General features: G+C 42.1%; 1 long non-coding RNA gene across 1 annotated transcript; it reads right to left on the bottom strand.

The window, feature by feature from the left end:
• Nucleotides 1-1375: 1375 nt before the first annotated feature.
• On the bottom strand, nt 1376-8197 carry LOC140482333 (uncharacterized). The gene is made up of 3 exons (XR_011961706.1): nt 7934-8197; nt 2275-2392; nt 1376-2163 (listed from the first exon to the last, which is right to left on the bottom strand). It is a non-coding gene; the product is annotated as an uncharacterized lncRNA (long non-coding RNA).
• Between the last annotated feature and the right edge of the window lie 1772 nt (nt 8198-9969).

The raw sequence follows: 9969 nt of genomic DNA, 5'->3' as shown, positions 1-9969 counted from the left end.
GAAGTGGGCTGTGTAGTGGGAAAGGTAATGTTTCTTTTTTTCCCAGTTAATCATCCTGTTACCATATAGCTCAAAGCTCATTGTTTGATTTTGGAATACTGAACTTTGGTGTTTGTGGTTTAGAAAGGCAATCGAAAGAAAACCATCATTTTGGTCATCCAGTGATTCTCTTTGTGGGATCAAGAGTTCACTGACACTGGGGAAAAATAGGCACATGCTCACTACAATATCACCAATGACTGAAGAAGAATATTTGCAGAAGGTGGAGTTCCCATCCAGCTGCTATCCCAGTCCTTGGGTTTGGAAGGTGCTGTCTAAAGAGCTTTGATGAGTTACTGCAGTGTAGATTGTACATACTCCTGCCACTGAGCATCGGTGGTGGAGGAGGGGAATGGTCAAAGTGGTGAATAGAGTGTCAATCAAGTGGGCTACCCTGCTACTTCTTGATGTCCCAAAGTATCAAGTATGTTTCTGTACCATCTATCTCACTGTACAGTGCCCACAGAATATGCAGAGGTATTTTTAAGAACTAATGAGATATTTTTAAATATTTGAAACACACTTAAAATTTGGCAATGTTTTAACGCCAGGCAGTAACCACAGTAACTACTTCATAGCATCGTTATGCTGTGATACAGATGATGGCAACTCATACCCTAAGGATATTTCCATCTCTAAAACCACTCTTTCAAATCTTCCTCAAAGGATTCTAACTGGGGAAAATGTAGGTGATGGGGAATTAACCCAAAGTTTAGGTCGCATTGAGTTTTGAAATTATCTCCTCTCTCACTTTTTACTTCAAGTGGCTCAAATTGTAGCTTAATAATTTGTCATAGAGATTAATAATTTGTAAGAGAGATTAACTGACTTCCATATGTTAGCAGGACCATGAGGGTTCCATCATGTACAGAATGGAGAACATCAGCTTGAGCAACAGCTGCTTTCTGGCCGTGATGTCACATCTCTGAAGCCTGCATTTCAAAGGGACTAAACAATCTATTTTCTAAAGATGTTTTTGTCTAGGGCCTGATTCTCGTACAAGACTTTGGAAGCTGGTTCATATGTTTATCACAGATAAACTTCCGTTGTAGTTTCCATGATAATCGTGACAAGGATTCTGTTGGCAGCTCCAACACATCCTGAATGAAAGCAGCTGAATGATTTTGGCACAAAATAAATGGAAATAAAGATAAATTAATAGTGAGTCTGTGTTCTATTTAATCATCCACTTGGCCACACATTTGAGGTCTTGCACAAGGTTCCTGAGAACAACTGAACAAAAACAACTCATTTCATTCTCCAACCAGCGAACACTAGCAAAATAATAAATACACAAAACATAATATAAACAGAAAGATTACATAGTTAACTGGTGTCTGGCATATTGAAGTGACACAGTAACAAACATTTACCGATTGGGTGCAAACTCGAAGTGAAGAGCTGCAAGGATTGCACACATTGACTCAGGTCTGTGTCTGCTTAGCTTAAGCTCCACATGAATGATGTGGAGAAGCTCCATGTGTAGGAAATGCTTAGAATGCCAGGCAAAAAGGGGAAGGAGATAGTGTTAATAAAGGAAGGTTTCAGTGTGGGGTAAGTATAAACCAGGGAATAAATAAATATAAATTAAGAGGTATAAGAAGGAGACTACAACTGTCATGGGTGGTTTTAATCTGCATATTCTATGGACAGATCAGATAAACAATGGTGACATGGAAGACAAATTTCTGGACTTTCATTGGGAATTGCTTCTTAAGAACAGTACTTTGTCGAACCTACAAATGAACAGGCTGTTTTAGATCTACTAACATATAATGTGGTAAGATTAATAACAGAATTTATAGCTAAGGATTCTCTGGGGGTAGCATTCACAACATGGTAGAATTTCAAGAGATAAGGGAAGTGAAAAGAAGGAAACTATTGGACAGATGGCCTAACAATTGTTATTAGAAGCAAGAAATAGCAGGACAATAAAGAAGCTTAATGCAGTCAGAGTCAACATGGTCTTGTGAAAAGAAAAGGACAAATTTGTTAGAGTTCTTCAAGCGTGTAACCTTCATGCTTTCTCTGAGGCCTCTGACATCTCTTCTTTAAAGGTTCAGCAGGTGGTTTCTGAATGAGTAGACCATTTCTCCATAGAGGCTGTGGGCATCCTGTCGATACCTGCAAGGCACAAGAGAGAGATGGCATTGTGACCAATGGTTAGAAGTGGACGATAACAAGGACTGCAATGGTTAATGTGAAAGTTGCAGTAGAATAAAGAATCATACTTACATCGAGTTGGCAGAACATAGATGTCTCAGTAATAAGATTCTCCGCCCAGGTGAGGGTCCAAAAGTTGAGCACCCCTCCACTCATCCTGACTCTCCTACTCTGTATTGTCTGTTTTGTCCTGGAATGAAAGAAAGGGAGGGATAGACTGAGATGAAAGTAGGTGACATGAGTATTGGTGCAGACAGTTGAAAGAGATGTCCTGGGTAAATGACTCATCAGCGTGGAGACCATGGAAGGTTATTGGTGGAAGACTAGGGTGGGCGGGGGTTAGGAATCGAGAGCACAGGAAGGAAGATATAATATGAAATAGTGAGAGTGATGGAGCATGAAACTTGGCGGGAGGTGGATGCTATAGCAGAGGTGGAATGAGGATGTGGTACCAGAGAAAAGAGTGCGGTACTTACCCAGGCACAGTGGAGAAGGTCATTGACCTTCCAGGGGCACTGTTGGCCATTACTCCAGATTGCACACATGGCACTGGCCTGGGGTGTAGCAACCCAGGCTGCCAGGGTGTGGTGACCTGGCCTTCTCTGCTGGTCCTCTGGGATCTACCAGAACCAGCCTATCTATCAGGGCCTTTCTTTGAATCACTGTGCCATTTTCTCTTTTCCAGACATCTTCAGAATGTCTATCCTATGAGCATGCCTACCAGCTATAGCTTTCGAATGCTGTGCTTACCAGATGCACGGTGGCCTTTTAATGATGGCACAGTCAGCAGCAATGCCCGTCTTTTGGTAAGTCAGGATTTGCACCAAGATGATAGAATGGGTCCAGAATTGTACAGAAGGACAGAGTAGATGGTTAATGGGTGAGTTTAGGAAGATACAGTGAGAGATGTCACTAGGCCTCATGGACAGAACCCCTCTGTGAAGTTTGATGAAACCGACAAAGAAAAAAACATAAGATTCAGCCCTTGTTTTTAGCTAAACTTCTGGCATACCCTCTTGCATTCTTCATTGAATGCAGGGTTGATTTCCCAGTTTGGTGGTATTGGAAGAATTAGAGATATGCTGGGCCATGAGGTTCCAGGTTGTGATTTAAATACAATTCCACTGCTGCTGATGACCTACAGCACCTCCTGGATACCCAGATTTGAGTTGCGAGATCTATTCAAGGTCTGTCCCATTTTGCATAGTGGCAGTGCCACATGACATAATAAAGGGTATCAATGTAATGTTAGGGCCAATATTGGCTCCAAACCTTCATTAGTAATATTCACAATAGTTGTCATGAAGTCACCAGAATCCTTTCAACCATAGCAATTCCAGTAATGTAAAGCTGACGACTTTTGGATTCAAGAGCCTCAAAAGATACAGAATGTCGGGAAATAGATGGTGACATCTTGAAAAATGTCCATATTACAGAAGGGGAAGTGCTGAATGTCTTGAAATGCATAAAGGTGGATAAATCCCTAGGACCTGATCAGGTATCCCCTAGAACTCTGTGGGAAGCTAGAGAAGTGATTGCTGGGCCCCTTGCTGAGATATTTGTATCATCGATAGTCACAGGTGAAGTGCCAGAAGGCAGGAGGTTGGCTAATGTGGTACCACTATTTAAGAAAGGTGGTAAGGACAAGCCAGGGAACTATAGAAAGGTGAGCCTGACGTTGGTGGTGGGCGAGTTTTTGGAGGGAATCCTGAGGGACAGGATTTACACGTATTTGGAAAGGTAAGGACTGATTAAGAAGAGTCAACATGGCTTTATGTTGGGAAATCATGTCTTATGAAGTTGATTGAGTTTTTTGAAGACAACAAAGAGGATTGATGAGGGCAGAGCAGTAGATGTGATTTATATGGACTTCAGTAAGGCATTCGACAAGGTTCCCATGGGAGACTGATTAGCAAGGTTAGATCTCATGGAATAAAGGGAGAACTAGCCATTTGGATACAGAACTGGCTCAAAAGTAGAAGACAGAGGGTGGTGGAGGGTTGTTTTTCAGACTGAAGGCCTGTGACCAGTGAGTGCCACAAGGATCAGTATTGGGTCCACTAACTTTTCGTCACTTATATAAATGATTTGAATATGAAAATAGGAGGTATAGATAGCAAGTTTGCAGATGACACCAAAATTATAAGTGTAATGGACAGTGAAGAAGGTTACCTCAGATTACAACAGGATCTTGACCAGATGGGCCAATGGGCTGAGAAGTGGCAGATGGAGTTTAATTTAGATAAATGCGAGGTGCTACATTTTGGGAAAGCAAATCTTAGCAGGACTTATACACTTAATGGTAAGGTCCTAGGAGTGTTGATGAACAAAGAGACCTTGGAGTGCAGGTTCATAGCTTGAAAGTGGAGTCGCAGGTAGATAGGACAGTGAAGAAGGCGTTTGGTATGCTTTCCTTTATTGGTCAGAGTATTGAGTACAGGAGTTGGGAGGTCATGTTGCGGCTGTACAGGACATTGATTAGGCCACTTTTGGAATATTGCATGAAATTCTGGTCTCCTTCCTGTTGGAAAGATGTTGTGAAATTTGAAAGTGTTCAGAAAAGATTTACAAGGATGTTGCCAGGGTTGAAGGATTTGAGCTATAGGGAGAGGCTGAATAGGCTCGGGCTGTCTTCCCTGGAGCATCGGAGGCTGAGGGGTGACTTTATATGTGAAATCGTAAGGGGCCTGGATAGGAGAAATAGACAAAGTCTTTTCCCTGGGGTGGGGGAGTCCAGAACTAGAGGGCATAGGATTAGGGTAAGAGGGGAAGGATATAAAAGAGACCTAAAGGGCAACTTTTTCACGCAGAGGGTGATATGTGTATGGAATGAGCTGCCAGAGGAAGTGGTGGAGGCTGGTACAATTGCAACATTTTATAGAATCATAGAGTCATAGAGATGTATATCACGGAAACAGATCTTTCAGTCCAACTCGTCCCAACCCAATCGAGTCCCACCTGCCAGCACTTGGCCCATATACTTCCAAACCCTTCCTATTCATATACCCATCCAAATGCCTTTTAAATGTTGCAATTGTACCAGCCTCCACCACTTCCTCTGGCAGCTCATTCCATACACATATCACCTTCTGCATGGAAAAGTTGCCCCTTAGGTCTCTTTTATATCTTTCCCCTCTCACCCTAAACTTATGCCCTCTAGTTCTGGACTCCCCCACCCCAGGGAAAAGACTTTGTCTATTTATACTATCCATGCCCCTCATAATTTTGTAAACCTCTTTAAGGTCACCCCTCAGCCTCTGACACTCCAGGGAAAACAGCCCCAGCCTTTTCAGCGTCTCCCTGTAGCTCAAATCCTCCAACCCTGGCAACATCCTTGTATATCTTTTCTGAACCGTTTGAAGTTTCACAACATTAAAAGGCATCTAGATGGGAATATGAATAGGAAGGTTTTAGAGGGATATGGGCCACATGCTGGCAAAAGGGACTAGATTAGGTTAGGATATCTGGTCAGCATGAACAAGTTGGACCGAAGGGCCTGTTTCCATGCTGTCCATCTCCATGACTCTATGACTCCATGAGTACAGGAGGAAAGTCAGACAGCGAATCGTTCGCCTATGCTCTATCTCTCTCACATGAGTTGTATTTCCATTGACTTCAGATGATCCAAAAGCTAAAACAAAATGGACCATGAAAGTCATTTAAAAGCAGCCGGCCTGTCAAATTCAACTGTTCAGAAAATACAACTGAGCCCTGGATGGAATTGGGGTCAGTCACCCAAAGGGAAATCAGGAATATGTTTACTGCTTGAAGGGTGTGGGGAGATATCTGGAGGCATTTTGAGAATAATATGAGATGTGCTGAGGGATGCACTAAAGCTTGGATTAGCTGCCGCCAAGACCCAGTGAGGAAAGACCACTGTCAGAGGTCCTTCTGCCGAAGTTAAATGGGGGCCCATTCACTTAACGGACCGTCCTAGTGCCTCAAATATATGTAAATATAATCTTACACAAGTAAGAAGTGCCTTTTGTTTGCTTGTTGGACAGAGTCAAACTCCAATATTTGTTTGTTCCTTCATATGCTACTGTACAGAACCGAACTGCCTCAGTGACTATGTACATATTTGAAGATATTTTTATGTATAAAGTACATTTTTGAAATTTAAAGAAATGAGATGTGCCTTAATTGGCAGGTTTCTGTATTGATTGTTCCAGACAGCTGCAGTGTAAGTCTTATTAAAGCCCAGACAAGACCCCAGAACTTTTCCAAGGGTGATTGATTAAAGGGAGAATTATCACATTAACTGAACCGAATAAAAGTCATCCCAGACTTGAAGCAGTTAACTCTGCTTTCTCTCTCTATGGATGCTGCCAGACCTACTGAGTTTCTCCAGCATTCCTTGTGTTTGTTTCTGATTTCCAGAATCTGCAGTATTTTGACTTTATTAAAATGTTAATAGATACAGTCAGAGTTTTAAAGTATAACTAAGGACAAATTAACAGATGCTTAACAGGATCATGGTGCTATGAGCAATGAATCATTACGAGAGTAGTTTCAAAAGTCCCACAAATCATTCTCAAATGTCGCACATGGTACGCATGTCTGCACCAACTGATCTTTCGCCAAATAATACCAGCTTTGTATTTTGATTTGTGGTTAGACAAGATTGTAAATAGAACAGAAAGCCATGAAATAAGATGACCTAGTATCGAGTTAACCTTCCTGCAGATTTCCAGTTGTTCATTGTCATCCTTTTCCAAAGGTGGCAATATCCAGCTGTTTGTTGCTTGTTGTTTTTCTATTAAAGATCGGCTCTGCTTTCTTCACTGGAGGACTGGAAGGTAGGCTCAGTTTTTACTGTGGCACTGGCCCTGACTATGGCACTTTGTGACTTTATCTCAGTCTTCACTGACAACCTGCTGGAGCTGTTGCAGTGTTAGATAGCAATGAAAAGGGTGCCCCTTCCCAATGGACAACCATCAACATCTCCAACATTGATGGCACACATGCAGGACCGAAGAGGAAGCTATAAACCCTGATAGAAAACATCAACAGGCCACCCTTAACCAGGTTAACTAATGTGTTGGCTCAACTGAGCTACCTTTCTGTTTTGGGCTCTGGAGGGATCAGTTAACTTTCATGAATACATTCATAATTTTGAGGAGCAGAAATAACCAGCTATCATATAGGAAGTTGTCAAGTAAGTGAGACAGCAGAGGGAATAGAGTCACAGAGTTCTCCAATCTAAGGGAGGGACCCTGAGAACTCAGTCTGTCATTCAACACTTGTTCCTGCAGCTGGTCTTGTGCACAACCATCTGGAAGTCCCTGCAATGACCGACCAATAAAACTCCATAGAGAGTTCACCATTGTAAAGCGGGCTGTGCTTGCCAGGTGGGTCCTGGTTTGAAGCAGTGACCAGGTGGCCACATTTGGGAGGGCGAGAGAATAAGCAAGAAGGAAGGGATGCTTAGAACAACTGAGAAGGAGGAAGCAGATTATTAAGAAAGAGAGGGTATGATCAAGATATGGAGGGTTAATCAAGATGATGTGGGGGAATTATGGAGACAACATGAGGCAATTGCAAGAAGGTCAAGTTCAAGAGTGGGAGAGTAACTCTACCGTTTTCGTTTTAGTTCCAAGATTAATTCTGTTAAATATTCCTCTTAATAGCTTAGATTTTCCAACAAAATCTGCCAATTCTATAAACACGAGGAAGACCACTCAAGGCTGGAGGTCCATTCTACTAGAATTTCACTTAGTTCAGTACTTACCCTGTTTCCTGGATCTCATGTTGTATCATGGAAAAGCAATGAGTTGGATGAGGGAAAGGTGCACTAAACAAGCCACTGAGGAAAACAAAGGAAGATGAGGTTCTCTTGTGTTCATTCTGGACCTGTATTAAGATGGAATGTGAGCTATTATGAATATACACCGTAAGTCACAGTTATGCAGACTATTTAGTGATGACTCACTCACCCCATTCACAAAGAAACAAAGGTGGCTGATGTACTGTGGATTGATGGAATATGCCTTCAGTAAGAAGTGTGAGAGAAAGGGAAGTTGGTGGTTAAAAGCAAACAGTTACACAGAAGAGAGGGCTTAAATGATGAAATGTGTTCTGATGAACCCTTGAAGCAGCATGTAAATCCAATCTTTCTTGAATGGGTATGTTGTGACAACATATCATAGAATCCCTACAGTGTGGTAACAGGCCCTTCGGCCCAATAAGTCCACACCAACCCTCTGAAAAGAATCCTACCCAGACCCATTCCCCTACCACTATAGATTTTACCCCTGACCAATGCCCTTAAACACTATGGGCAATTTAGCATGACCAGTGCACCTAATGTATACATCCCTGAATACTATGGGCAATTTAGCATGGCCAATTCACCCACCTGCACATGTTTGAATTGTGGGAGGAAACCAGAGCACCTGGAGGAAACCCATGCAGAAACAGGGCGAATGTGCAAACTTCACACCGATAGTCACCCGAGGCTGGGATTGAACCTGTGTCCCTGGTGCTGTGAGGCAGCGGTGCTAACCACTGAGCTACCATGTTGCCCCAAACCACAATTATTGGCAAAGCGTACTACAGAGATCCTGCTGACCTGACCAAGCTATGAAACATACCGCTAAGACATCAATGGCCCTCTCGATGACTCTTCTTATAGAAGTGTATGGCTGCTGTGGTCCTGCTGTGCTGCTGTTTGAATCACTTTAATTGAAGTTATTGCTCATGGCAGAAGAAAGCTAGATATTGTCAATAAAAAGCTATTTGTTAATTACATTTCCTTCTCAGAAGAGGGCCATTGACTATGCCATTAAAAAAAAGAAGTTGCTGGAAAAGCTCAGTAGGTTTGGCAGCATCAGTGCAGAGAATTCAAAGTTAACTCTGTGTGTGTGTGTGTGTGTGTGTGTGTGTGTGTGTGTGTGTGTGTGTGTGTGTGTGTGTGTCTCACACAACATTTGAGTAACTCAGGATGGTACAATGCTGTGACCATATCAGAAACTTTGAAAATCCAAGCACTTCATTTGTTATGAGCTCAGTGGCAAAAGACAGAAACATGGGAAATGGTTTAAAGGCAGGAATTCAGTGGAAACAGTTTTTGTGTGATTTCTCTGCTTGACAAATTTGTGTCATTCATGTTTTATTGTACTAGGTCTTGGCAGGACAGAACATGCTGAAAAATAGCCACATTTTCTCAAAGCTTTTCATCTTGCATGCATCAGGATGATTCACAAAGATTACAATGTTGTCTTTACATTGATATTCTTCTCTATTGTCCTGATGAGTGCAAGATGAAAAGCTTTGATGAAATGCTCATCATAGAAAAATTGTGTGTAAGTTAGGCTCACTGTATTAACTGAGGTTCAGTTGAACCCCTCAAAATAGATAATTTACTAAAATGTAGCTGTCAGGTCATGACACATATGCTTATGATGTAAGCATACAGATAGTACCCATCTTATGTAGTTGGACTGGGAAAATCAGTCTTAAGAAGAGGAATTCATGAAATACCTACGAGATGATTGTTTTGGAGCAGCTTGTGGTAGACCCTACTGCAGAGCAGTAGTTCTTGATTTGATGGTGTGTAATGAGGCAGACTTGATTAAGCTGCTTAAGGTGACTTAATATGATAGAATTCACCCTGCAGTCTGAGAGGACAAAGCTGAAGTAAGATGTGTTGGGTTTCACAGTTAAGTAAATGTAACTACAAAGACATGAGGGAGGAGCTGGCCAGAATTGTTTGGAAGGGAAGCCTAGCAGGGAAGATGGTGGAACAGCAATGGCAGGAGTTTCTGG

The sequence above is a fragment of the Chiloscyllium punctatum genome, chromosome 1 (genome assembly GCF_047496795.1).
Source record: "Chiloscyllium punctatum isolate Juve2018m chromosome 1, sChiPun1.3, whole genome shotgun sequence".
NCBI classification, from domain to species: domain Eukaryota; kingdom Metazoa; phylum Chordata; class Chondrichthyes; order Orectolobiformes; family Hemiscylliidae; genus Chiloscyllium; species Chiloscyllium punctatum.
The sequence above is the reverse complement of the archived record's forward strand: the minus strand, read 5'-3'. Positions and strand labels throughout refer to the sequence as shown.